We start from the raw sequence: 6,331 nt of genomic DNA on the forward strand, positions 1-6,331 counted from the left end.
GGGAGGGAGCCTGTCGAACCAGCCAGGTCTCTCAGCACGGGGCGCGCCCTCGCCCGGAGCTCCGGCTGCGCCTGCCCTGTTCTCACGGCCGGGTGTGATTCTGCGGGCGCTGAGCCGGCTCCCAGGAGGCTTCCCTGTAGCCCTCGACTGCGGCCGCCTGGGAGGGGGGGAGCCGGCGCCCCCCATCCTTCCCGAGCTTCACCGCCTGCGACCCCCGAGCTCTGCCCCAAGGGGAGGCGGGAGGTGGGAAAGGGCTCCTCGGGAGGGAAGCGGCTGCCAAAGCCGGGGGGAGGAGCGGCAGAACAAAGCCCGGCAGGCCCAGGGATTTCCGAGGAAGACGGGCAGACAGCGGGGCAGAAGCGGGCCAGTCGCCCGCCGCAGCTCAGACATGCCTGCTACACATTCTTTCCCGCAACCACTCCTCAGTCCTTCGTCGGCGTGTGCCGGCCCTGGAGAGCCTGCTCGCAGTCAGGCGCACAGCCGGTTCGGCTGGTACGCAAGGCCGGGGGGGGGAGGAGGGAAAGCCACCGCACCTCTGCCACCCGCCCCCGCTGTCCGGGCAGCCGGCTCCCCTCTGGCGCTGGGGGGCTTTTAACCAGTGGGAGCACAGAGGGCTTCACCCCAAGCCCATGGGGGGCGGGGGGGGCTGCACCCAAGGACGGGTTTCTTGCCCGGCCCCAGGAGAGGCCCGAGCAACAGAGCAGGTCACAGGGGTGGAGGGGGGGTCAGCCAGTCTCAGGCCGCCGGGCTGGCTGCTTCTCACTTTTCTTCCTCTTGAAGGCCTCCAAAGCAGGTGGGCAGTTAGCAGATCGCCAGGCTCCCTTTGGGGGCACATGACGCCCTGTCCGGAGGTTGCCTGTTGCACCCCTGCCCTCCCTGGCCTTCCACCCATCTTTCTGGCACTGGAATTTTATTCTGCCTGAACGCGTCTCCGAGGGGCAGCCAGAAGGCCTGAGCTGCTCCTACCAAGCGGCCGCGGTGCCAGCTGGAGGACCACCAGCCGGCGGCTTCTGTCGGTCCCCCCCCCCCGCTTCATTGCAAATGTGCTTTGGGGCAGTTGGCAGCAGGTGTCTTGGGCTGCCTGCCCGTGCGTGGGAGCGGGTGATCTGAGGAACCATCTCGCCCCAATGGCATGGACCCGGCAGAAGGGGCGGGCTTTGGGCCTCCACTTTTCGGCTGACAGGATTTGTAAGGAGACCCTTTTCTGCTGTGACCCCATCCCCGCCTCCCCTCTTTGGAATATCTTGCAGCCCGACTTGAGGTCTGCCGCCACCCTTCTGGCTTTCCGGAAGGGCGTTAAAGCCTGGTTCTGCTGCTTGGCTTGGGGTCCTAAGGGGGGCACGCTACCATGGAGGGTGCTGGTGGGCTTTGACGGAAGATGCCACCTGGCCTTTCCTTCATTATCCTTGTACCTAATGTTTTAATATTTATTATTTTGAGTGTAAGCCACCCAGAGTTGAATTGCAGAGTAAGATGGGTGGCATGTACATTTAAGATCTGAACAAATGGAATTGCACATACCACACTGACTCGACTCTTGTCTTCGCATCGTCATGAAAACAGAAGTGAGCCTTTGGTGAGGTTGGACTTCTGGAGTCCTTCTTGGGAGCGCAAATGTGCTGCAGGTCCCGTGTCCCGGAAGGGAAAAGCGACAGGAAGGAGGACCGTGGCTGATGTCCACAAGTGCTGGCATGCCAGGACATCGGGTGATAAGTCACCCCTATCTTGTGGATTGCAGAGAGGGGTTCCAGTGCTTGGGGGCTCTCTGCTGGGGCCCCTGCCTGGCCCTGGCACCCTCCAGGCCGCTCCACCTCTCAGTTGCAGGGGATGAAGCTTCCCCAAAGCCTCAACCCCAGATCTGGGCTGTGAGGAAGAGTCACGGAGGGGGGGGGGAGGTTAGCAGTGAAATTAGCAGGTCAGGACAGTCATCCACGCAGTCCTGGAATGGATGCAGAGAGATGCCCCCTAACTAGCGACTGCATCATATATTCCACTGGCCGGATTACTTCTTGTTTTATCTCAAGGTATATTCATCCCGCATGCGACATTGTCACTTGCTACTCAGCATCTTCTGCGGCTGCTGCATAAAACAGGAGGTACATGCGATATACATTTAAATGACATTTGGAAAAACCTCTTTGATAGTGAGCCAGAAACCTGCTGGTGGACTCTGCTGGGCTGAATCATGCACGAATTCTTCCCCACCTCCCAGTCTGCATATACTTGAAAGTGTTTGTGGAGCGGCCCTTTTCCTTCGGTGTGAGAAAATGCAGCGGGAGCTGTGCCCCGTCCCCTTCCTGGAAGGGCCGCGCTTGGCGCAGGAGCATCTGCAAGCAGCACAGCCGCGGTCCGTGCACTCCTGGGTTCGCGACACGCTGGGCCTGATCCTGAGGCCAGTCGGCTTTTGTGGAGCCCTTTCCAGTCCCTCCTTTTCCTGGGCAGCAAGTCTGGCTGGACCCGGGTCAAGGGGGTGGCAGCGATTGGCATGGCTCTGGGCACCAGGGAGGGCCAAGCCGCACGTGAAGGGCTTCCTGGGGAATCTCTTCTCTGCCGCAGGACCAGGGAGGTTGGCACTGGGTCCTGCCTGCAAGAGCTGATCTGAGGGCAAGTTGCGACAAGGCTGGATGTGGCAACATAGAATGGACGCGAAGGTCACCCATCTGGTTGGCACAAGAAATGCCCAGCATTTCTTTCTCCAGCGTGGCCTGAAGGCCACGGGTGCCCTTAGCCAGACTTCGCAGGGACTAGGAGGGGCTCCCTTCCTCCGCTGCCCACTCCCCCAATCCCCACCATGGATTTTGGGTTTCCCAGACAGACAGCTGCCCATCCTGCCCGGGGCCAACCTTGTCCTCTCCGTGGTTCACGACTCAAACAGAGCTGGAGCAGATGCCCACCGGGATTCTCCTTTTCTCTGGACAATCCTCTAGGCCTCCAACGGGGTGGGATCTTAAGAGGTCAGCTAGTCCAACCCCCACCCAGGGCAGGAATCCATGAAACCATCCCAGAGAGGGCCCACTCTCGGCAGGCAGCTTCCTCCCTCCTCCCCAGCTCTGTCTGGAGTCAGCCTGGGCAGCTTTTCTGCCCTTGGGACCCAAAGGCCCCCGCCAAGGAGGGTGCGCTGCCTCCCCTGGCCCAGCCCTCAAGAGACCCCACCCCCGGCTCTTCCCCCAGCTCAGACGCCCCTCTCGGCATTCCTTCTTTCCAGCCTCTCGTTACTCAGGGAGCTGTTTCCCCAAAGTGTCCCGTGTTCCCTTGAATGTGTGGGGCTTCATCCTGGAGGTGGGGGTCTAGCCAGCGCCGAGCAGAAGGAACCGACCTGCTCTCTAAAGCAGGGCAAGGCCAGGTTGACTCTTCAGTGGCTGCGTCCCGGGGGCTCACTCAGGTTTAGCTGGCGGCCTCGGACCTCCCCGGACATCCTTTGGGTTTTTCCTTCCCAGATCCAGGATCTTATGCATCTACTGGATTTGTTCCAACATTTAACTCAGATATAATCATTTTGACACGTGATTTTGGTCCACTAAGGGGTCAGCCAACCCTCTGTCTTGGTCACCTGGTCAATTTGATAAGTATCCCTTTTTTCCATTGACTAGGCCAGTGATGGCGAACCTTTTAGAGACCGAGTGCCCAAACTGCAACCCAAAACCCACTTATGCATCATTGGCTGCCGGTGGGTGTGGGTGGGCGTCGCCCATTGGGTGGGCATGGCTGCGGTAATAACAGCAGACTGGGTGGGACTAAAAAGTTCAATCAATCAATTCCAACTTTGCAAGATCTTTTTTTTCCCCGTGAGAAGTTGAAATTGACTGATTGATTGAACCTTTTTTTTTGCACACGGCAGTGGAGGCCTAAAGCGAAAAGGTTTTATAAAACCCAGCTGAAGGCCTAGGACTGGGGCGACGGCGCGCGTGCCCACAGAGAGGGCTCTGAGTGCCGCCTCTGGCACCCGTGCCATAGGTTTGCCACCACTAGACTAGGCTATTTGTAAAGATATGTAACACGTGGATTCCTGGGATCCCAACTTCATAAAACTACGAATAAGCTTTTCATGCAACTGCCTAACCGGTTCCAGAGGCCCCAGATCAAGGTGTCATTGCATGAGAAACTCTGGGCTGGAAGAAAGAGACATTGAAATTCGCATTTCAACAGCTGTGCACTGAAGCTACCTTGAAGTGGGAAGAGAGAAGACTTGAGGCATTTCCGGTTGCAGGTGAAAAAGTGTGCAACAGCTGGTCAGCTGCTCCGGCCAGAGTCCCCCCTCCTTCAGGGAGTCCTCCATAGCTGCAAGGCACTCATGGACTCAGCCGGCAGCTCTGGGAATGCCAAAGCGCTCCCCCACCAGGAGGGGCCAACTGCTTTGCTGGGACCCTCAGGGTGGCTGGGGGTCTCCTATGGATGGAAAGGAGGGGTTGTTCATCCAAACCAAGGGCAGGCCGTTGGCTAAACCTCGAAATGGGTGAGCCCTGCACAGTTTCCCACAACCTACTTCTTGGTAAGCTAGAAAAATGTGGGATAGACAAATCACCACCAGATGGATTTGTAGCTGGCTTCTTCTTTCGGAACCATGACACTGTACTCAATGAGTAGTCCTTAATGATACTATATCCACATGGAGGGAAGCAAGCAGTGGGGTACCACAAGGCTCTGTCTTAGGCCCAGGACTCTTCAATATCTTCATAAATGACTTACATGAGGGAATTGAAGGGGAACTCATCAAATTTGCAGATGACACGAAGCTGGCAGGAGTAGCCAACACCCCAGAAGACAGACTCAGGATCCAAAAAGATCTTGACATACTTGGACAATGGGCCTTAACCAACCAAGTTAATTTAATGTGGAGAAGGTTTTACACCGAAGGTACAAGTACAGATTAGGTGAAAACTGGCTCAAAAACAGTAACTGTGAGAGGGACCTTGAAGTCCTAGTGGACCATCATTTGACCATGAACCAGTCATGTGCAGCAGCAGCCAAAAAAGTTAATACAATCCTGGGTTGTATTGTATAAACAGAGGCATAGAATCAAAATCACATGAAGTATTAGTACCACTTTATAAAGCTTTAGTAAGGCCACATCTGGAATATTGCATCCAGTTTAGGTCACTACATTACAAAAAAGAGGTTGAGACTTTGGGAAAAGTGCAAAGAAGAGCAACTAAGATGATTAAAGGCCTTGAGACTAAAACATATGAAGAACGGCTGCAGGATTTGGGAATGGTCAGTCTAGAGCAGGGGTGTCAAACTGGCGGCCCATGCCGGATGCATCATAGCAAAACCACGCCCACCCCATTGCTGGCAATGGGAAAAAAGTTGTGATACGTTGCAACATGTCACATGACGTTGCGAGTTTGACACCCCTGATCTAGAGAAAAGAAGAACTAGGGGAGATATGATAGCAGCACTCCAGTATCTGAGAAGTTGCCACAAAGAAGGGGGGGGGTCAATTTATTTTCCAAAGCACCAGAAGGCAGGACAAGAAACAACGGATGGCAACTAATCAAGGGGAGAAGCAACTTGGAATTAAGGAGAAACCTCCTAACAGGGAGGACAATTAACCAGTGGAACAGAAGTTGCCTCCAGAAGTTATGGTGCTTCATCACTCGAGGTTTTTAAGAAGAGACTGGGCAGCCACTTGTCTGAAATGGTATAGGATCTCCTGTTTGAGCAGGGGGTTGGACTAGAAGACCTCCAAGGTCCCTTCCAGCTCTATTCTGATTCCGTAGCCCCCAAAGCTCCTCCTCAGCTCAATTCGGCTGATTCTACTACTGACGTCTCCCTCCTTCCATAGGCTGAGCCAATCAGACCGTACTGAAGGGGGGGGGGAAGTCTCTCTCCTTAAGCCCAGTAAAACATTGCAGAACAGTCACTTTGTTAAGTAAGGGGGCTGGGGGAAAGCAGATTCCTGCAGCTTTCTTGGATAGGTGGGCATCTTCTTCAACATCCCATCTAGCCTTCAGCTGCCAGGATCCCCTGTGAACCTCCCTCCCAGTGGCAGAAACTGGGCATGATCACGTGCCAGTGGGCACCTCTGGAGGGCTCCCTAGGCAGCTGGCCAGTTAGTGCAGGTGGAATGGGGGGGGGGTGACTAGAATGGCACAGAAGTCCCCAAATTGGGAGAAGGATCCATCTGCTGCTGGATTCCTCCAGAGGCAAAGGGGATCGGCCTGCTGCTGAGCCTGAGTTTGGGGGGGGGGGAATTCTGCCTCTGCTCCAGAAGAAGGCACGGACAGTGCTGGGCCTCCGGGACTGCTTTGGACCAATTGCACAGGGCCCTTTGGTAAACGCACATGCACACACACACACTACCAGTAACCACAAAGATTGGGATAATGAGGGG

This window comes from Crotalus tigris, unplaced genomic scaffold (assembly GCF_016545835.1).
Source record: "Crotalus tigris isolate CLP2741 ecotype Arizona unplaced genomic scaffold, ASM1654583v1 scf7180000019818.546109, whole genome shotgun sequence".
Classification (NCBI taxonomy): Eukaryota; Metazoa; Chordata; class Lepidosauria; order Squamata; family Viperidae; genus Crotalus; species Crotalus tigris.